The sequence below is a fragment of the Pseudopipra pipra genome, chromosome 3 (assembly GCF_036250125.1).
Source record: "Pseudopipra pipra isolate bDixPip1 chromosome 3, bDixPip1.hap1, whole genome shotgun sequence".
NCBI lineage: Eukaryota > Metazoa > Chordata > Aves > Passeriformes > Pipridae > Pseudopipra > Pseudopipra pipra.
Genome location: NC_087551.1, coordinates 78,471,062 through 78,493,200, shown reverse-complemented (window position 1 = coordinate 78,493,200; position 22,139 = coordinate 78,471,062). Strand labels below are relative to the sequence as shown.

The window sequence follows — 22,139 nt, the reverse complement described above, 5'->3', positions numbered from 1 at the left end:
AGAGTTATTGCAGAAAAGGTTTAAGGTCTTCTTTTTACACTGCTGACTGTGGAGGCATTATCAGGTTGTAGACAGACATTTTTAAAGCAATGAGGAAGTCTATAATATTGAAATGATCAAGTAAATTTATGTTTAGATGGCCCCAACCAGACCCAAAGAGAATCTTCATACTCTCCATGCTCACAGACACTCGTAGCTTTCCTTTCTGCCTTAAAATGTGGCAAACTATTTACAGTCCTGAATAAAGCAAACCAGCCAGTAGCTAAGGGCATCCACCTGTGTTGGCTGTAGAATCAAGAGCGCCCCAGAAACAACTCACTTGGTTTTTGCCTGACCTGAATAAAACCAGATTCCTGGGCCGAGCCTTATGCTGCCCAGCATTTTCCCTGGGTGCTACCTGAGGTCCAAACTCCATTTTGTCCAAGTTTACACTATACTAGATGTATTTATCAATGAGAGTATTGCTGCCTCGGTGTCTTCGACCTATGAGAAGAAGCTCAAATGGCCAGGACTTTGAAGGGTATTGATTTTTCTTTGTATTTATAGCAGAACCTGCAATTTCTCATTTAGAAAAACAAAAAAAAATATCTTTGCAAAGCTAATACTATCTTCAACTTTCTTTTCTTCTACAGAATTGGATGTGAATGTGTTGAGATCAAACGTTGGTTATGTTAACATATTTTGTATTGAACCAGGATACTGAAAATCCAGGCCACGTACAGGTCTAACTCTTACAATTTCATCACTTTAATTCAAAGCTGAATTCAACAGGGAACTCATTTTATGATAACTGATATCATTATAAAATAAACTGAAGTTGAAATAAATGTTGGTATGCAGTATTAAAAAGTAGCAGTTTGTGCTGGCTTGGGGTTTAGGAGTTCAATTTGGGAATAGACACATTTATTGAATGATTAAAACATAATATTTTATCCGTCTTTCTTCACTATTCAGGTTTATAATCTATTTGACTGTAGCTTAGATTATGCACTGATACAGCAGTGATGATCACAGATGCTATGATTAGTTTTTAAATGACTTCTCTGTACATTAGATCATATTTCTATATAATCTGATCTATAACCACTAAATTAGCCCTAGAGAAAGGTAGGTTGTTGGCAGGGTTATCATATAATCATCTTGAAAACCATTGAGGAAAAGATAATTGAAATGTATGTAACAGCTAAATCAGTAAATCAGGTCCAGTCTGTTTTATACCATGTTTAAAGTAACCACAGAATGCTGTAAGTCCTGTGTATATTCAAGCAGTTCCAGTGGAGTAGAGATGCTGAGATTAAAGCAGGATATAAGTCTCAAGCAACTGTACTGAGTTCAGTGGAGTTTCCTTGGATTCACAGCTACAGGTCTGAGAGACAATTTGATTTTCGTGGTGTTTCTAACAGGGCACAGAAAGTTAAAACAGCCTCTGTCACTTTTTTCTTTAGAGGAGGTTTGTGCAATACTGAGTAGGACTCCAGTTTACCCTCTCCATAGGGTATGGAGGATTACCCTTAACCCGTCCGCTTGCATGGATACTCTTTGGTGTGTGAGTCTTCTGTTTAAAGTTCACTTTGGATTGAGTAAGCAGGAAAGGAATCTCAGTTCACTGAGTCAATAGGAGAAGAATCTATCAGAGGACTGGAATGAGAGGATGTGTTCAATGATAGTCCTAAATTCATGTGGAATTTAGAGGTAGTTTTGGGCTTCAAATTCTACCCAAATCCCAGCTAGTGTTAAACATATTTAAATTATTTTTGGTTGTCATCTGCTTGATATTTTGAAAATATTTAACCTTTGTTTTTTCCTAAATTGAATCAGATCCAAATTACACCAGGGATTTGAGAAACATTAAAAGTAGTGAGAAGTAGAATCTGAGATTAATGTACTGCTTTACATTATTTCCCACTAATTTTTGTGTGTGTGGGTCTGCCTGCATTAGAATGAATTCTGTGCCTTATTCAATTAATATTCTCATGACAGCACTCAGAAATGAAAAGAGTTAAAAACTCACAGGGGAGCTCTAATGGTAATGTGTCCTGAGAGATATTCATTTGGCCCCAGCTGTCCATTTTATTCTAAGTGCTAAATGCTTTAATATACATAGACTATCATTTACATAGCAAGTAGCTATGCAAGATGAATTATTTATTTTGTGACAAATACCTAATATCCAATGTACTGTCAAATACAGAGAAGTTCCTTATTTGACCCCATGTGTAAATTTGCATTATAGAATTCATTATCTTTGCACATAAGTCACATTGAAGTTATGTGTAGATATCTGTCAGTGGAGCTGCAGATTATTGCAGCTTTGATTTAATTGCACTATTTGCTGTTATGACGTACTTGTACAGCAAGAAACTGATTTTTAAAGTTTGTGCCATAGAAGCTGCTCATATATATAACAGATGCACTTCTAATGTAAAAAAAAGGTAGCTGCAATGGGAAAGCAAACTCAAATTATGATGAAAATGTTAATGAAAGTCAGTAATTTGTATGTGAGAAAAATTGCCCCAGGATTTCTTATGCCTGAATGAAGACAGATCAGAATTTAGATCTCTTAAAATCAAGGCAGTAAAATTCGATCTGTTTTCCCCAGGCAATAGGTGACCTGATCTTATGCAGTCATGTTCATGTTTATGTTCCAGAAATGTTAAAGTCAACTTAAATAAGAAATTGTATCATATCCGATTTCTTTCTTAGACTGCATACAGCTCTGTTAATTCTCACATTAATCTTTGGTTCTCTCTCTCTGGAATCTAAATCTCTTAGTCACTGTTAATTTTAATCATTTAGATACTCAGATTGCTCTAATGATCACAGAATGCCACTGAGTTGTTAGGACTATCTCAGGACAAATATTGTATTGCTCACCTTAGTAACTCTTTGCCAAATTTGATGTTTGTTGTCATCTCTTTATGTGACTGTTATCAGATAGTCCTTAGTGCTTGGTGCATTTGAAATAAAAGAAATTTTGAGTTCAGAAACATCTTCTCTCTGAAATTGCATGGGTATACCTTAAAAGATTCTGAGGTATGACTTAATCTGTGTGCAGATCACACAAAATTGAAATAGTTATTTACATATTTGTAACCATAAACCAAGGTTAAAGATCTCACAAAAACAATCCAATGTATACTCTTTTGTATGCTTAGCTTTTTTTGTTTGACATTTGACATAACTTATGGAGAGAAAGAGTAAATAAAATATTTCTGAAACTTGAAAGAGATTTTTGCCTGGGATGAAGTCAGAAGTAAGGTCAGGGCAATTTTTATTGAATCCATCCAGTTTCCCATCCTTTAATGAGATACAATTTCTGAAGCTGATGCCTTCAAGGCTGGCTCATTTTAGCAGTTCTGCAGAGAGGGAATTGAGGGTACCCAAGAATTTTCATTCTGTAGGTTAGAAATTTGGTACAGTCACAGAGTGAACTCAACCAGATGGAGTTTATGCCTGCTTAGTGAACTGAAAATTAGTGTTGACCCTGAAAAAGCTCTTCTATAGTTAGAGAATTTGTTTATCTGCACTTTGGCACATCTTGCATAATAAAAGCCTTTGAAGCACAATAGGCCAATTACAGACCTGGTGTGAGTGGGCACAATGCCACTGAAACCAGTAGACTTGCGCCCACTCACACCAGGCTTGAATTTGGCACATTGCCTTTGTCAATGGCAAAACAATGTTTTCAACAAATCTCCTGGCAGAAGCTATGCTGCATGGAAAATGCATTCACTTAATATGTTTATTTGCATAACAGATCTGAGCTTTAGCAGAGTTTATTATTCATTATACAAGCTCATTCCCTTCCCAGCCAGCAATGAGTCGCGCATCAGAAAGGCTAGCCAAAAACTTTCAGAAATTAAGAGATCTTCTTTTTTTTTTTTTTTTTTTTTTTTTTTTTATTCCAATCTCCTACTTCTTTCCTCACAAAGAAACAACTTGAATGGTGGGCCAAACCCTTCAAGAATAAAATTTCAGGAACAGATAAATATAAGGTCCTATTCAGACACCTGCCTGGCTTTCAGTAGTGCTGGATGGTCTCTGGCTCTCCAGCTGATGCCATCTTTGATTCTGAAACAATCTGAAAGAAATCAAGTAGAGTCCTAAATATGGATTTATGTGGCTTACTTTAGGCTTTTATTTTCAAAGCTCTTGCCTCAGATTATCAGAAAGACTGATCATTCAACTGAAATCTTCTAGTAAGAAAGCTTCTGTCTGCTGTAGGAGATGGAAGATAGTGTATTTCTATTGTGAGGAAGTTGAATATCCTTTACTACCCTATATGAAATTCTTGGTATCTGGTACCATAATGTTGAATGGAGAAGCTTGAACTGTCAGATAAAAGATATGGACAGATTTCTGAAAGCTCATAAGGTCAGTGCTATAGCCTTTGCTTTAGGTAAGATACAGGAAAATTAAATAACTCAAATATGTTAAGAAAGAGTTCCATAGTGTTATGTATCTGTTTTCTTTTGGATTAATATGAATAATCGAAGTTACAAAGTGGTAGAATTTTCAATTATTATTTTGACCACTCTTAAATGTAAAGAAAGCGTCAGTCCCATAACTCAAGGGATTTAACAGAAAAGGAGGTATTTTCTGGAAGCTAGAGACTGACTGCTTAAGGTGGACAATGTATCACACTGATATCTTGTAGGGGGCAGAGGGTCCCTAGCTAGGTCTCCCTTTCCTACTCCAAGTTTTTTGGAACTGTTTATATGAAGAAGCTTTTGTAAAAGCATGTGAGCAAGTTGGTACAAATACAAGTTTTTAAGGAGAAGTTTGAGAAATGTAAGTTGACTGTGGGATTAACATGCATGTGAACATGATAGTACCTGAATTATAAACAGAAAGCCATACTCCTGATCTTTTTCCTGCAGTTGCAAGGATCATCCAAGAATGCCTGAAAATATGGGTATCACTGGGAAGCTATGTGAACTTTGCCTGTCAAGGGTCAAAGGGGCATTGTTGTAGGTGTATTGAAAGCTTTCATCTAAGAAATTTTATAGGATTCATGCAGAAGAATATAGCTAAGCTAGGAAACATCCATGACTTTGAAGACATAGGGGACATTATGTTTTCATAGTCCTTCAATGATACAGAAACTCACTTGGTTAACAGAAACTATGTTTGTCAATTTTAAGGAAAGAAAATGGCTTTTACTGAAAGGAGTTGCAGTCAGTTTCAGCTCTGAACACCACCTACTGAGATCAAGAATAAAATCACTCTTCCAGCAATGACTGAGGATCTAAATTCAAATAGTCTGATCCTGTTGCCCTTGCTTGCTGTTCCAGATGAAGGTCTGATAGTGGGAAATATAAACATGTATATACATATACATTATGCGTTCACTTGCTGACCTTATACTCCCAGATCTTTCCAGTAGCTGGCCCTGGATCCTTGCTTTCTCATTCAAGGTCCTGGCATGTAGATACCTGAATCCCCAAGACCCACAGCTCCAGTTCAGGCTTACACACATACGCACAGACACATGCACCATGGATCCTCCCAGCAGCTGGCCTTATGCTACAAATTTAACCAGTAGCTGGCAACTAGATCCCTTGGTATCCCAGCTGTTTCATGTACAGACACACACATGCAAAAGGGCTTTCTGGCTACCAGTAGTCAACTGTCAGACCTTACATCCTTCGCAGATGCTGAATTGGACCTCCTGGTCCCTTCAGTTGGAAGTGCTCAGGCTCTTTAGTCTCTCCAATTTCTCACCCAGATTTACAGCTGCTCTGATTACCAAGCTTCTATCCTACTCAACAGCTAGTTCAGCTTTATCCTTGCTAGTGATGACACATCAACATATACACTCACACAAGGTGTACACATTGTGGTCTCTCCAGTTTCTGACATCTTGACCACATTATGACCCACAGTCCCTGCACCAATAGCTGGCACAAAATAGAGAGTACCCTCATTCAAGAAAATAGTTAGAAATGCAGTTTAATGAGAAGACAGGACAGACTGCAGATCAGATGCAGGGCATGACCCGGCATGTGTACTAACCAACCTGTTTATGTGCTTGTTTGCCTGGTTTATCACTTTAACCTTCTATTTTCTCACCCTTGTTCCTCCCCAGTCCACCTTATTCCATTCTTTCCCTGCCTTTGGTTCCTCCCTTAAACATCCTATAATTCATGTGCAATCCCAAGATGCTGTTCCCCTGCATACCATAAGAAATCTCATACTTCTAAAGGCAGTATCTACCCTTAGTCTGTAAGGTTGTCTAGGGAACCTATCCAGCGCTCTGGTCTCATTCCCTCCCCATGGGGCTGACACCCTCCTGCGATGCCTTATGAGGCAATAGATCAGGGGCTTGTTCCTCTCACTGGTTATTCAGGTTCACTCAGCTGCCATTGCACCTCTGAGCAACTTTACGTGAGTGAAGATGAGCTTTTAATCACCTAACCTATTAACTTCAACATTCAAGTGTCTGCACATGAGATAGTTTTCTAGATTTCCTTATGGTCACTATCCATATGTTCAGTGAAACCTGGAGTATTCACCTGTGCACTTGTGTCTATGCCATCTGAGACTCCACAAAGGAGGACTTCTGCTCAGAGCTGCCAGATGCTGCACAGTATCTTCAGGGGATACTCAAGTTAGTATAGAAACAGCTGGCTGTCTAACAGGATAACCTGTGAGATCTCAGGCAGCAGCAAAAGCCTCCATGCAAGGAACTGACTTGAATTTACACTGATGGATCAGCAGAATCTCTGACTAGTCTCAAATGGTCATTGAGTAGATGAACGGAGATCTCTCCATTGATCACAACAACATTTAGTCATCTATTCCATCTATCAACACATATATATAAACATTTAAGTAGGTTTTATCAGTGGATAAATAGACAGTTTTCTTATAAGATTTTTCATTGGAAGGTCCTGACTGCCTTGTGGTAGTTCATGAGGTAGACAAATGACTGTCAGTGACTGTTTTGACTGAAACATGTCATGAAAGCCTATATATATATGAGAGTGGGGCAGGAAGAAAATCTGGCTCTCTCTGTGGTTCGGACAACATTATTCTGCTGTTTCACAAGAACAGCAGAAGTGGAAATAATAAATGTAGCCATGAAAGAAAGCAGAGGGGAAGGCTGTGAAGAGAAACCTTGGGAACAGAGTACCAGACAGCGTCATCTGGTGGTTTGATTGTGCTTTTTTTAACACATAATACAGTTTGAAAAATGTGGCATGATATATTACAGAGCAAGGTTCAAAGACCAAGTGAACTGAAGTAGAGAGGACGGATGAGACAGAAGAGTTATAAAGGAAGGTAAGCTATCAAGTCTATCCCTGACGTCAGGATATCTGAAGGTGTTCATTCAGCATTCCTTCCCATCAAAGACCTACAGCAGAAACATTTGCTACGATAGTGACTGTGCAGTGCTCAGTGAACTTCATGTCCTCTAAAATATATGCCAACACTGAAAGTTTCATTAGAAATACACATTTTTTATAGTTCTATGTGAATAAATGCAGGAACAAACATTCCTCTTTATAGTTTTGGAAGATGGCTAATTTTGGAGCACAAAATATTTTTCTAAGCCCTGTCTCAGGGCAGTTATTAAGACCATGAATTTTATTTCCCAAAGCTGCATGTGCAGATTGTTAAACTATGTTCTTTCATATCCATCATATTCACCAAGGGCCCATGACTTCAAATGTAAGCTTCAAGTTATACTTTACCTAACTTTATAGGTGACCACTTTAGCAGATATTGACAAATAACAACTGTCATCATGGAACTCAGGGGGAAAAGATATAAATCAAATTGTATGAATAAAAGAATTTAATTTCTAAATGAAAACCTTATTTCTAGATCTAGAGTTTAGTAATCGGTTTTCAATTGTCTTGGAGGGCTTTTGGTCTTTGGCTTGCAATATTCTATCTTGCTTAACTTATAGTTGCTGGAACTTTTTAAAAAAGATATAAACAAGAGAAGGATCATATCTGAAAACTAAATAACATTAATCAGAGTTAATGTGAGTTGTTACATACAGACTGCAAATTCAATCTAGAATGAACAAATTCATTTTCTGCTGAGCATGGGACAATAAAAATTACAAGATGCTTGTTAGGTAATATATTTAATCCACAGATTATCATTTAATTAAATATTTTCTTCTGTCTTCCTTTAGTGCATCCTTGCAGATTTCCCCTACATTTTCCCAGCCATAATCTTAATGGATATATGAAGATACGATAGAGTAGATAATAAATATAGTACACAATAGTTTCATCCAAGTTCTTCTAGGTCTAGAACAGTAACTCAAAGATAGGCTTTCTGATGTGATAGGATGTTGAGCATAGACATTAGCAGTGACAGATGTGGACTTGGAATCACTACTGTATTGTGATTTCATCTTTCCTAGTTGACTTTCCTATGTCACTGGACTTCTTTCAGAGGTATTGATCCTTGACATGTCCAGTTTTACTGTGATTTTTTTCGTAGATTTTCATTTACCAGTCACAACTTGTCTGAAATGAGGAACCACATCAAATGTACATTATCCATTTCTATTGTACTGGAGTCATCTCTCATGTTTCATTTTCCATAAATTTATGTTCCACTGAGTCACTTCCTTGCAAATACCTACATTCTTTTCAGTCTGTATTCTTTATGTTGTGTCTTATATATAGGTACATATGTATCAGCAGCATATTTTCTTTTCCTGATATGAAATTATTAAATGACTGGTCTAGCATCAAACTATTTGCTCAGATCCTTGAGAAAAGTAGTTTTATGGGGTAATGATTTATTGAAGATCACATTATGTTGCTCTTCTATGTTAGCACTTTTTATTGCACCAGGGTTGTGATGCTCAGCCCAAGATGGGGGTTGAAACATGACCCTTGTATGCATTTTTTACTGGCTATGAAAAAGGATGAATTTCAAGTTCCTTTCATGAGAAAGCATTCTTTCTCTCCTCTGGTCTCCAGTCATTCATTATGGAACTTACTGCAAAACTTGTCTTTTGGGAGATGGAGTGTTATTTAGAGTAGAATGCAGTGTGGAGTAGAATTATAATCCATGTTGAGTCTGCCAGTTCCTGATTTGCCTGAGGTGTGATCACACTTGGAGAAAGGGTGCCACTGCTATTTGTATTTATTACATAACTTTGTTTTATTTTGCTTTAAAACTTATGTCTGCTATTCAAGGATGTAGACAGATATTCTTTTAGGTGGTGTTTAAATCAAAAGGGAAATGAAGAAATAACTAAACTATCTGGGTAATTTTTTATGAATGAACTAAAAATTAAAGTTTCTCTGACATAGGAGTGTTCAGTATGGTCCAAAAATAATTTATGTTAATGAAAAAAAATAATATAATAAAGAAGAGAAATAGTTTAATTTATTTACTAATTTTCTTATTTCAAGATACTGATACCTATCTAAGTGAAAAACAGATCACAGAATACATTTTTATAAATATGTGAGGTAGTATACATAAGTTTGCATCCTTTTAATGTTAACTACATGAATTATACATTTTTGGAATATACCAAATTTAAAATTGGGCTTGTAAAAACACTTAGACATAAACATAATGATGTTCACACTACAAGTTGTAGCAATGAAGGTATCCCACCTGTAATCCAATATACTGAAATTGGCATTAAAACTTTGAGGAAATAAATGATTTGTGATGCAGGAAGGGAAGGGGTTGGAGAGAGATGCAGGGAAAGAAGGAGGTGTGGACATCAGAACTTACAGCAAACATGAGTTTTGTAGTTTATAACATGATTGAAATCCTTTCATTTCCCTCTTCTTTGAAATGTGGTTTGCTAAATGTCTATTGTCAGCTTGTAGGAGTTCCTACAATGTATTTTATCACTGTTCTTTTGGGAGGAATGCTGGATACTGCAAAATACTTTCATTTGGCTACTTAGTTTTCAATTAAATGGTGCAATATAAACTGTAGTAACACAGGCAGGGGATGGTTTAGATGAACCAATGCTGTTTCAAGCAAAAACATTTGCCGCTCAGAGCATAGCATACAAACCAGATGATGTGAATAAAAGTTCTCTTTTTATGGCCAGTTAAATCAGCACTTGTACTTCTGTAAAAAATTACTGTAAAAGAAATTGTATATATGGGAGACTTACTCTCGACAATATTTCGTGAAAATGTAACATATATAGAGACATGTTTAGTTTAACTTATTTACAGAGATTAAAACAATATAATGTATTTTATAAAGAACTGAGTAGGAAGAGCACAAGGAATTTTTAGCTAAATGTTTGGGAAACAAGGAATTACCTACTGTAATCAATCCATCAGGCTTACATTATGACTCTCTAAGGACTTATTAGTCAGACTGAAAGTTCCTTAACAACCTCAAATAAATGTGTCAGTCATAAATTCTCAGAAATATTGACCGTACACTATTAATGTTCCTCTTGCATGAAATTACTTTTTTTTTTTCTTCTAGCTAATTCATTGAGTATAATGCCCTGGGTGAATGTGTCTATCTAAAATTCTGAAAGAAAAAAAATGAAAAAAATCAAATACATAAATGATTATAGTGTGCCGAAATTTAACATCTTTGCAAACTTTCCTCTCACTTGTCCTTAAAATCCACCAGAGTTCAATAATGAATGACAGTGGAATAAATTGTAGTGGTTTGGACTTTGTTTTTCCCCAGAGGCTAAAGAAAAGTGGTAGACCCCAAGGGGTGGAAACCCCTGGAAGTTTTGAAGTTCTGTCCAATGGGTGCTCCTGCAAAAATGTAAACATATCACAAGCTCACCGGAAGAGATGAGTTGTAGTTTGTTGTTGAGGAGAGGTGGCCATGTTTGTAGAGCCACGAGGTAGGGGCTCTGAGCCCCTTGGGGCCTCTGGCCCCCTCCCAGCCCCGGCTGGGATACAGACAACTTTACAAATTGTTCTTTGGCTGGGAATTCATAATTTCAAAAATATGTTGTGTTGACAGCCAGAAGAACTGGACTCCTACTTTCTCTTCATAGAATAAGCTTATTGAAGATACCTCAAGAGTTATTTTTTTCTGGATCCATACATGTTACTTCTAGGGGTAATAAAAGGCTAATGATTTTTGTGATAAATATAAATATCATATATGACATAGACCATGCCTGGTTCATTTATCACCATAGCCACAAGGCCCCTAGAAGGTAACACCTTCAAATTTCTAACATCCGAGTTGGATTGTCAATAACATTCTCCACTGAAAAGGCCTAATACAGCATTATTGATCCCAGCAGTCCACAAAATTAATTTGAATTTATGATATGCGCTTAAATAGAGATAGAGATTCTGGAGACAGAATGCAACCAGTAAGAAGATGTCAGGGGATCTGGTATATGAAAAGATGCTTTTTTTATAAGTAGCCCGGTATAGAAGAACTATTGAATTACTGGCCTACAATAGTATGAATTGGAAGGTTATACTACAAGGTCTCTATCAACTTCAAAAACATAACACGATATTAAGCCAGCTTCTCCACAGACTGCAGCCTAAATGAAACCATTTTTTAAATGTAGGTTGCCAGCACTGAATGTTTTACAAATTGCAGTATGTTCAACTCAAATTATTCCAATCAATGGAGCATTTTTCCTGTGCACTGTCAAGCTTCCACTGTAATTAGAGTCCACATTGCATTTCTAGTGCTTTTTGCATGCCTATAAAATCAGACCGTTCCAATATTATCTACTTGTGATTTCATAAACATTCATCACAGCTTTCTTTGTGGCTGGATATCCTCAAGAACTCTAAGGCTTGGGATCTTCGGTGTGCCTGCCCAGTGGCACAGCTCAGTGGCACTGAAGTTTATTGCCATTTCTTTTTGCTCTTATGCAGCCCTGCTCTGTAACATTTACTCTGTTGATTACATTCATTTTGGTATTCATAGCCAATTCTATCTCTGTATGACTTTAATTGTATCTCACTAAATTAAAGAGGCATTATAAAGTTGTTACCCTTTGATTTTGTAGCTTTAATTTCATTTTTCTTTAATCTTTGAAGCACACTAGATTATCAATTAGCATAATAAAACAGTCACTGTGGAATTTATTAACAATACTGGATATTCTGTGAAGTGAATCAGCCCATTTAATGTTAGTAGCATGGTGACAGTATGTGCACTAAGTAATTAAGTAACCAAAATTCTACACCATGTTTCTATATTATCTCTATACAGGAATTAAGGATTTTGAGATTTTTTTAGGGAATAGTTTCCAATGATTGTAGACTTCTTTTGAATGTTTTGTACATTCTAAAGTTGTAAGAAATTTGGAAGAACTTAAGTATTTAAAAATTTTTTTCTTTATAGAAGATGTAGTCACTGTTATTGGTAGGCAGAATAAAGTCAATTGATGTTTTAGCACTGTCTTAAAGTGGTCCTTTCAAAACAATGATCTCTGCTCCCATTTTAGGTCTAATAGATGCTTCATTTTAGCGATCAAGACCTCCTAGCCTGTTGTTTGTGATACATGTCCTGGAGAGACTAATGAAGTTTGTGCTTTTCCTGTAGATGAGTTGAGCTTCTGTGTTAATTCTTCTAAATTATCTACTTTTTGTAGGGAGGCCAATTTTGCTGGAGCATACTATGCATTTGCTGAGTGTGTAGAAGAAAATTAGGTAACCATTTCTTCTATCCCAGTCTAACTGCTTAGGCAATGGTGAGGCCAGACATGTTAAGTGACCGGACTCTAGGCACCTACATTGTTAATTTCTTAAGGAAGATTAGATGTTTGTAGTAGATTAGGCTCCAGGGTTATATGAAAACCAAGAGAAAGGGAGGAGATTCCAGACTTACAAGTCCCTTTGTAGTACTCTAAATATTTATTGTGTTCAGTGATTTTACTGAAAATTCAGGAGCTCATCAGGCCACATAAAATACATATTTCAAAATATCTTCTAAGAACAGCAGACAACTAGAAGAGATGCCAATAGATAGTCATGCATTCTTTTAAATAAGAAAAAATGTCAATATGGCTAGATACATAATTATGAATGTCAAGTCATTGCAACTTCATAGTGATTTCTGAAGCCATTAAAGGAGAGGTGGCAGGGAAGGATATAAAGAAAAGGAGGAGGGTGGAAGAACATAAAGAAAAGGAGAAGTATAAAAGACCAACAAAACAGCAATCAATCTACATATTTACCAAATGAGTGGTAGTCCAGCTGTTTTCTCTATAAAGAATAAAATTTCATTGTTACAAGAGTATAATCTTTTCTGAGACAGTGTAAAATATTTCTCATGGAATTTACCACAGAAGTTTCTAGGAAGCTTTTGAACAAACACACATTAAAAGATCAACCTCTTTTATTTGATTTTTTTTTTTCATTTTTGTTTAATTATTCTTTATAATTTGGCTGAATTCAGGAGTACTGTGTTGCCTTACTGTCTCCTTTTTTTCTACTTGTTGTCATCTTCTGTCTACAATGGAATTTTTTTGGGAAGAGAAAAGCCTTTGTGAGCTGAGGTCCCCTGTAGTGACCTTCACCTTCAGTCCTGCTGGCCCATTTCCCTGGTCATTCTGGGTGAGTCACTGACAAGGACCAGTGACCTTGGTCAGTGACCTTGGTCAGTGACACTGTAATGCAGACTACAGGGTCAGCAGAACTGCACTTTTCTCCACCAAGTTTCACCCTATATAAAAAGCACAGGGCCGCCAGAGAGAATGGAGTCTATTTAACATGTGTGAAGGTGGGGAGAGAGATGTGAATGAGAGCTCCTCTTCCGCAATATTTCTGTTAAAACATGTCGGTTGTTTCCCCTCCTCTGTTAACACCAAAGCTGATCTTAAACATGCTGCATTCCAGACATCATGTGCTTTCTATTTGTATTCATTGCAGATGACACTAAAACTACTGCAAATGATTCAGGTAATTGACAAACCACAGGGGCACTTACCCTGTTCATTGGCCTATTTTAGGCTGGCTCATCATCACCATTCTAATTGATGACAGGTCTCTAGTTTTTCACTTGCCAGGCTGTAAGACAAGGAATATTAATAAAGTATTCTGGCAGTGGGAATGTTGTAACTGTTTCCAGCCTTCTGCAAGCAATGAGCTCCTCTACCTCCGACCCTGTCTGCTAATGCACAAGTGATGTGGGGGGGAACTTTTTCAATATAAGAACACTCTGTTTTCTCCATTGACTCAGACCCTTGCAATTACCTAATTCTAATATGACCATAGATTTTAATGTAATGCTGTACCCAGCAACATGTTGTTATTAAAAAGTAATGCCATCAAAGTAGCTGACATCTTTATTGAAATAACAAACTTTTCTCCCTTATAATAAAGAACATTTCAGAAACTAAAATTAGTTTTATTTACTGTTTATCACTGCCCTGTTCCCTAGATGCTCAGCATTAGTATTTATTAACAGGAGAACATACATATATGCACTCCACTGTCCTTTTTTTTCTGCACGGACTCACCATAGAAGCCATTTCCTGGCCCAAATTATTTCACTATTGGACTGGAACACGGATAACAGAGAGCGCAATTGAATCCACTGTTCAATATGCAGAGGAGAGAAGTCATAGGGCTGCAACAAACAGAGGACTCTTGGACTCATTAATTAATTGTTTGTCAAAGCCACTTTCATAGTCCATGGAAAAAAGTAACTCATCCCATCCTAAAAGAAACCCTTTAAATTGTACAGCTGAAAAATAACTCTTAAAAGTTCCTATTTCTTCCTAATGACTGTAGAGAGAATTGTAACAGCGACCTCAGCATTATCTGTCTCATATTAGGTGAGATGAAGCTCACTTTCAATGCTCTCATTTTAGGTGCTTCCTTTTGACTTACTCATCCAACTTGGCACATGGACTACAAAGTGACACATGGTGTACTAGGCTTCACTGCGGTGGTAAGGTGTGCTCTAACTATCCCTTTTTGTCCTGTATTGTCAAACAAGAGCTTTTCATCCAAATTAAAGTACCACAGAAAGAAAGGGTCTATACTGTCTTTTGAAGAATCTCTGTCTATATTGTTCCTTGGAAAGGAGGCTATTCCTTGGCCAGGAGAACTGAGCTGGAAATCTCACAAACATCTTTTCTTGTTGGATTGAATCTCGCTATGACATTTCAACCAGCTTGGGTGGTGGTGGGGGTTGAGTAACTCAGTTCTGATATTGCTTTCATCCCACCATAGAAGTTCAGCGACTAGTATGCATAAGTTAAGGCCATTATTCTGCTGGCAGAGATAGATGCCACATTTTATAAAGCAGGAATTGAGTTCTTGAACAAAAACATACTTCTAAGTCTGAAAAATGTTAGAAAAATGTTAGAAAATAACTCTGCCCTCCCTCTGCTTTTCTTCTGTTACTGCTGTTATACAGTGATGAATTTAGCACTGTGTTTCAGAACTGTACCCTGACGACCACCCATGTGTCAAAGAAATCCTCTGTGCCATTTGGCTCTATGTCTGTCAGTGATAATTGGTGATGGAAAAGGAAAGGAGTAAGTGTTTGCTTTACTTAGCACTTTTCTAAATCAGGCCTGAAAGGAGAAAAATGCTGGTGAACGGGAAGAGCATAGAAGGGAATGTTATTTTATTTATTAAAAATAAGTGTCTGGAGTTTAAATGCGTCGACAGGTTGAAGTTCTATTCCATGAGGCACTGAGTGCCCCTGAATCCCTTTGATGTTAGTGGTGGGTGAGGTAACTCAGCGCTCCACAGGACTGAGCCCTGAGAATTCCCTTGAAGGAAAGTCACAAAGAAGTAGTGTGCCCACAAGTCTTGAGCTGAACTATGCCTCCATCCCACTCTTTCTGTCTCCTAAATCTAGATCTATCTAGATGTGTGTGGTTAATTCATTTGAATGTATGATATGCATACTAGAAGATTCAGTGTGCAGTTCAACATAGTGTCTTTTCAGTTCAAATGGGCAAAAGGAAATGGCTCATTTCTCAGAGACATGCTCTTGTTATTCCATCAGACAACAAGAGAGGCAATGCTTGTGCAATCCAAGCTGTTTGTTATGTACTTCGATCTTGACGCATTATCCTGAATTTGGCAGAGAACTCCTGGAAGTGAAGGAACTTCTGGAAGTAAAAGGGAGGTGGAATTAGATCCCTGAGGAATTTAAGGACCTAGTTATTTTTGAAAATATGAGCCATCTGCAGAGATACTTCCAAAATTATTCTTTGCAGCAGTTCTTACACACCATGGCAAGAACTTCAGAAATGCTTTATCATTTGCATCAGCTTTTTATCATTACATTATTTTACATCAATTAGTTGCAACATCTAGACCTCTCTCTGGTCCATGGTTTGACCACCCTCATTGTAAATTCTTTTCCTTATATTGAGTATCTATTGCTTCTCATCCTTTCACTGTGAATTGCTGGAAAGAGTTTGGCTCTATCTTTCCTACATCCTCCCAATAGGGAATGGTAGAGTATGATGATACACATAGTGACAAGAGATCAGGCTTTTTCATAGAAGCCGTGTAACCTCATTGGTGTACATGTTTTGTTTTGGTTAAACCCTAAAGTGTATCAGTATTTGGAGGGGAAATGATTTTTCATTTCCCTTTGAGGATCAGGATCATCTTCACATTTCCTGTCTGAAGGTGAGACTACACACCTGCTCTGCCGAGCAGTGCAGCCCAAGGGCCTAATGTTTGTGAGGCTGTTTGATTTGAAATAGATGTTGCAATTGTGCTTGGTCCTTTCAGGGTGGTGAATCCCTAACTAAGTGGAAACTGCTGTGTGCATGGCTACTGCACAGACAAACTACATATGAACGTGCATGGATAAACATATACACATGCTGTACAATTGTAGTATTATACACAGTGCAGACAATAATCAGATCACCTGCAGTTAGATCACATAAATTGTTATGCCATATACTTAGGGCATTTTTGCTTTGTTTTTTAGCAGCAGAATTAGTGACTAAGTGCCTTTGAATTCTGTACTGATGTATACAGGGAAAAACAATTAGTGATTTTTATATGAACTAATCATAAGCATTTAGAATATTGGATAAAAGAACTTGAAGAATTCCCATGTCACATGTGGAAATGACTGTCTGGTGGTAATTTGAGGCTTAGTATACATTTTATATTTAACCTGTTATCAAATGGGCAGAAATCCCATAGTTCCTTTACTATCAAAACTCAAGTGTCCTTTTAATGGCACTGATTTCTTCAATTTCCAATCAAATAAAAAGAAATAGAAAGAACTCCTATTACAGTAAGCCCTTTGAAGGTGATACTGGTGAGAATAGCATAATGGTTTTCAAAGATATTTCAAAGGTTAAATATGTGCATTTCCACAGCTCACTATTTTATTTACTCTAAAAGTGACTTCTCTTGATTTCCATTCTAAATAATATAATGTGGGCTTTTAAAAAAAAATCCCACCAAAAATCTCTGTAATAGACTCTGGACCAACAGACACTGAAATCAGTAGCAAAATTCCTACCAAGTTAAATAAAAATAGGTCAAAATGCTGTGTGATCAGAATTACTCACTGTAAAAGAAGCTACCTCTCCCAGCCCTCCTTCCCCACTCTCTCTGTGCTTTTATATTAGCTGTGTGATCAAGTTATGTAGGGAAGGAAAAGCTGACCCTGATGCTAATTGAAAAAGACTTGGCTGGAGTCAGCTGGTTTGCAACATTTGTGAAAACAGTACAAAAATGTAATTTTGAATAAGTCATCAAGATTGAACACTAAAAGCAAATCTATTTAATCGTGTAAATTCAATAAAGAGATTAAAAAATGAAGAAAACAAAAACTATAAAATCTAATAAAAGTGACTGAAAAAAGTGCAACATCGGAAATGGTATGGAAAAATGTGATCACATTTAAAAATTTTTATTAGAATAAACCACATTTTTAATTAACATGTAATTTTCACTTAAAAAGTTCATCTGCAAATGTCATTGGAGAAATACTAATGGTATAATACTAGATAATCCATTCCATAGTCATGTGGGTTTTTTCTCATTCTAATCTTCGACTGCAGCTCCTTAATGAAAGGATAGTATGTGCATATTGCACTGAGGGGCAATTGTCCTGCTAAGTTAGTGAGCAGCAATACAAAATGAAAAGAAAACCCTGAAGTGGAAAATGGGGTGAAGAAGCAGAAGGTCTGGGTTTTTTTCATGAGAAATGAAGCTCGTTTATCTCAAATGATAAAGGACAGGGGAAATGGAAGCAGAGCACATATATGTGTGTGCTTCTGTAGGTGAATACAACTGTTTTGGTATTTGGCTTGTGACCATTTAATCTCAAATATTCTTAGGAGCTTAAAGACTTGGAATATTAATACCTCAATAATTATTTTCCAAAGGAACAAAGAAAGGAGTTAATAAAAAAAATATTATTGATAGATAGATTCTCTGTTTTATCCTGGACGAGAAATAAAATGAAACTTTAATGTCAAATCTGCCCATAGTCTGCCTGTTACTTCTGAAGCTTTTTGTTCAGTGATGGGCTGCTGCTCTTGAGATCAACCAAACTATAACTTGAGGTTTATCTTGGATTATTTAGTTAGTTAAAAAATTTTGTATCGGGGGCAGCACTTCTTTCCCAGATATGATTGTTAGAGATCCAGTCCCTTTTTGGCACCTGCTTGACTGTCTATCACGGAGCAGGTAAGCTCCAAAATGTGGTGTTAGAGGGGCTACATGGACTCATGCAGTATCCTGCCTGTCACACAGTTGAGCTCTGGTGGCTGCTGCAACTGTGATGGCTGAGCATATCTGAGTCATATGTCGTACCACAAAGTAATTGCACTAGGAATCACAGTTTAAAAAGTAACAATATTTTTGGGGGGAGTTTTGTCATGGCAAAGAGTGTAAAAGAATTTCATACAAAAGCAAAATGTGTTTTAGGGGAGATCACCAGCCCTTGTTCTTGTGGGAGACTTAACCTGCCAGATGTCTGCAGGAAACAACACAGCAGACAGGAGGCTGTCTAGGAGGTTCCTGGAGTGTATGGAAGATAACCTTAGACAGCTGGTAAGCAAGTTTCCCAGGGGTGGGGCCCTGCTAGACCTGCTGTTTACAAACAGAGAAGGGCTGGTTTTCTGGTAGAATATGCAATTTGGGCAGTAAAATTGGGTTCTTAATGGATTTTAGGAATGTAGGACTTAATATTAAGTGCCAAAAGATAATAAAGTTTCCCTTTGCTATCAGGCATCTTATGCAAGACTAAATATTAGCAAATGAAGAAAATTAACATAAAACCTGAGGAAGTATAAACAAGACGTATAACAGATTCTCCAAGAAGACATCGGAACTATTGCCAGGAATCCAGCAGGATCCAGATCCAAGCTAATTAAACATGTACTAAACATAGCTGTGTACTAAACTAAACTTGTACTAAATGTGACCAAATGTACTGAAGCAAACTTCAGGAACCCTTACTTTTAACCCATAAAAGTTCTAATACCTTCATAATATCATGAAATGCAATACAACCAAATAAACTTATTCTGTAAGAGATGTGTGAATAAGAAATTATTCTATAATTTATTATTCACAAAGAGCAGTAAATTATTCTAATCACATTTTCTGCATTATGAAAATTCTAAAAAGTGGTGCTGTAGGCAAATAAATGGCTATGGAAAGTCTCATCATTCATTCCAATCTTTTTTTTAATAAACTTTTATTCAAATTAAAGAAAAAAAATAATTACAGTGAAACAAGTATCTAATGTGAAATGACCATATGCTTTAAAAGGACATCAGAAGCCTCTTCAGAGCAAAATCACATTGCTAGTATTTAATCTTTAGACCAGATCCAGAGACAGTAAGACCTATCTTTAGTAAGTTGATTAAAATGCTTTGAACTCCAATACCAATTAATATATACTTTGGAGCTCCCCATTTCGCATAGTCATGGAGATAGCTCTATTTTGAGTAAATGCATACACTAGACTCCAGTAAAATACAGTGAATGTGAAAGCTTTCTTTTTATTTAATAAATGGAAAGATAGATCAATGGCTTGGCTAAATGAAGCTGGGTGAAGTCTGACCTTCTGGGTTCTAACAAATGAGATTTAATCTCCATGGATATTTTTGCTATTTTATAGAACCTTGATGTGTTGAAGAATTTCTGTCTCAGATATTTGAAAATGATTCAAATGTTATTTCACATGTATTTACACTGGACAGATGTTTTAAAGCACAGTTTTTATGGAATCTGACAAGTGCTATTTTTCCTTTTCTTCTAGACTACAGAAAACAGATCTCATGCTGAACATCATTGCCTCTACATAAGAGAGGGGACAACTAGAAAGTATCTTGAGGATTTTAATATTGCCATTCTAAAATACTATAGTTGCTAAAGTTGGGGGAATGGACTAGAAAACCTCCATACATAGTTTTGTTACTTTCTTCTATAATTGTATTTTCCTGTACTATCACTAAAATGGGTAGTATAAATATTAGGCATAAATTGGGATTCCTAACAGCTTTCCAAAAAAGGCATCTTCCAGTTTTTATTTAATGAGGTTTAGTGACATCCTGAGCTTATACATAATTTGAGAAATATTTTTCACACTTTTTGTTTTATATTATTCTTACTATGTCCTTAAAAAGCTCTGAGTTCCAATTACAATACCATACCTTAAAGGACAGCTTCAGATGTTATTTCGCTGTAAGAATAACAATTGTACTGTCTGTACAGAGGAGAAATGCTTATCCTGCACTAAGCTCCATACTATCTTGATTAAACTGCTACTACACCAGACTGGCTATTTTAAAAATAGCTGAGATATGTAAGTTTGTGACTGAAGTATAGACCCAGTCTTTGAGTGGTCAATTAACATGGATTTCATTATAATCAAAACACACTAAGCCTCAGGAAGAAAAAAGGGATTAAGACAGCATCTTATAATTAGGATTTTTCATAAAGGACACAAAGACATAAGGAGAATGAATTATGCCAACAACATATACATGTAGTTCTTCAATATGAAGAAATGACACAGCGCATCCTGAAATAAATGTTCGATACAGGCAGTATTTTCTAAGAAGGACACAAAATGAATATGCTGAGTTAGAGGCCTATTCTGTATGGGGCCGAGCTTAGGTGAGGTGAATCACTCTCAGTGGTTATTGTAAATGGAAAGGTCAGCAGTCTCTCTTTTTCACTAGGCAGATGAAATGCTTTGAAACCCTTTTCAGCAGGAAAACAGCATCAAAGAATTAAAGGTATAGCTATTGTGAATCATTATTTTCTTGAAAGAACCTGGGTCACATTAGTTAAGAAGGTAGCCACTGCTTTTATTATACTGATTTGCTTCTGTCATATTTTTCTTAGAGCTATTTCTCTATCACATGCATACAGAGAAAAGAGTAAGACTTGTGGTCAGGTCATGACTTATTCAGCCTGCTGGGATCTGTGCTGATACCCTTTTGACATGGCATGCCACAGCCAACTGTATTTAGAAGAGATATGTCTCCACAGAGACATATTTCTTCACTCTGGTGACTGGGGAGTGCAGGAGTGGGGAATACACAAAGTGTCTTTCCACCTCTAGAGTGCTTCATGGCATAAAATATGGCAAGGGGGATACAGTGATTTGGGTGCAGACTGAGGCTTGTTCTTTTTGAAGAAGCTGGGAGATAGTTATAGTCTGTGACTCACTGAGTCACAATTTCCATCTCAAATTGATACTGTGGCAATGCAACTTCTCCATGTACTGGCCTAGGCTGAAAGCAATGGCAATGAATGCCCTTCACTATTTAGGTTGGCATCTCTCCCCACCTTTCCTTTCTGATTAAGAAGATGATGCATTTCCCATTTAAGTGAAAGGCAAGATCCTTGTAGACCACGTGGAAGCTGGATTGTGCTGCAACACAGTTAATGTTACAGGGCAGCACTGTGTTGCCATCAGAACTAATCCCAACAGCGGCATATCAAATCACCCCATTTCCATTTAGCTTTCATCAATATCATACACAGACAGATATGGATTTGGTCTGTGGAATGGATTTGCCTTTGAAGTCCTTTTAATTTTTTCTTTCCTTTACATCATGCATTCAGCACTAATAGAAAATTTATTTTCAGGAATGAATTCCCTTATGTTGCTGAGCATGTATCAGCTATGCTTCTGATCAGCAGTGTGATAGAGAAATTTTGGGTTTTCTTTTCTGCATAAACCTGGTCTTTTTTTCTCTGCTTTGCATGGCTGTC

The 22,139-nt window shown here is 36.8% G+C and overlaps 1 long non-coding RNA gene across 1 annotated transcript in view; it reads left to right on the top strand.

The window, feature by feature from the left end:
* Window positions 1-14,765: 14,765 nt before the first annotated feature.
* The window catches only part of LOC135410603 (uncharacterized), a 59,718-nt gene continuing 52,344 nt past the window's right edge, over window positions 14,766-22,139 (top strand). The window contains exon 1 of the long non-coding RNA XR_010428773.1: window positions 14,766-14,853. This is a non-coding gene — a long non-coding RNA (uncharacterized LOC135410603). The remainder of the gene's footprint in view (window positions 14,854-22,139) is intronic.